This window comes from Chiloscyllium punctatum, unplaced genomic scaffold, assembly GCF_047496795.1.
Source record: "Chiloscyllium punctatum isolate Juve2018m unplaced genomic scaffold, sChiPun1.3 scaffold_653, whole genome shotgun sequence".
NCBI lineage: Eukaryota > Metazoa > Chordata > Chondrichthyes > Orectolobiformes > Hemiscylliidae > Chiloscyllium > Chiloscyllium punctatum.
Window position 1 is genome coordinate 47,933 of NW_027310387.1, and position 888 is coordinate 48,820.

The 888-nt window shown below is 65.9% G+C and overlaps 1 non-coding gene across 1 annotated transcript; it reads right to left on the bottom strand.

The window, feature by feature from the left end:
- Positions 1-275: 275 nt before the first annotated feature.
- LOC140473615 (5.8S ribosomal RNA) lies at positions 276-429 on the bottom strand. The gene has a single exon (XR_011958472.1). It is a non-coding gene; the product is annotated as a 5.8S ribosomal RNA (ribosomal RNA).
- Positions 430-888: the final 459 nt, after the last annotated feature.

Genomic DNA, 888 nt, shown 5'->3' on the forward strand with positions numbered 1-888 from the left:
CACACACACAGTGTGAACCACCGACAGCCATTCTGGGACCGGTGACAGCCGTGCTGGCCCCACTGCCACGACACAGACGGACGCCAGGCCGCGCTCCCCGGCGGGGGGATGGCGTCGAGCCTGACGAACGGAATGTGCAGGGTGGGGGGGAAAGGCCAAGCGCTCCGACGCCGGAGGGCTCCGGAGTCTGAACTTAGGGGGACAAAGAGGACGGGTCCTCTGCGACACCCCAGCCGCGCTCTCGCCAGCCAAGGCGAGTGCGATTGATTGCCAAACGACCCTCAGACAGGCGTGGCCCCGGGAAGAACCCGGGGCCGCAAAGTGCGTTCAAAGTGTCGATGATCAATGTGTCCTGCAATTCACATTAATTCTCGCAGCTAGCTGCGTTCGTCATCGACGCACGAGCCGAGTGATCCACCGTCAAGAGTTGTCTGAGTTTGTTTTAGGTCTCTCCCTCGCCAGAGGAAAGCGACCCGGACCGCACATACGCTCCCCACCTTGAGCTACAGCCACCTGCACGCCGGCGTGCGGGCGGAGCAGGGTGGCGTGAAGCGATGGGGAGCACCATCCTGGTGCGGCCCGCAGAAACATACGTCTATTGGGGGGAGGAGGACAGGGCGCCCAAGAGGCGATGCGTGCCCCAACGCACCGCAGCGACGGAGGCAGGATCACCGCCACCATGTCGCCCGCCTAGTATCACGAGGCGTGCAGCAGCTTTGCCCTAGGAAAAGCAGAGGCGGGAACGGGCACCGGCCATCGGTTCGGCAGCGTCACTGACGCGTGCACGTGGCGGCGTGTCGGCGAGCGGACTTCCTGCGAGGAGGCGGGGGCGGCACTCGCCCGAGCAGACGCCCGCCCGGCCCAGCCACCGCCGAGGTGGACTGGGAG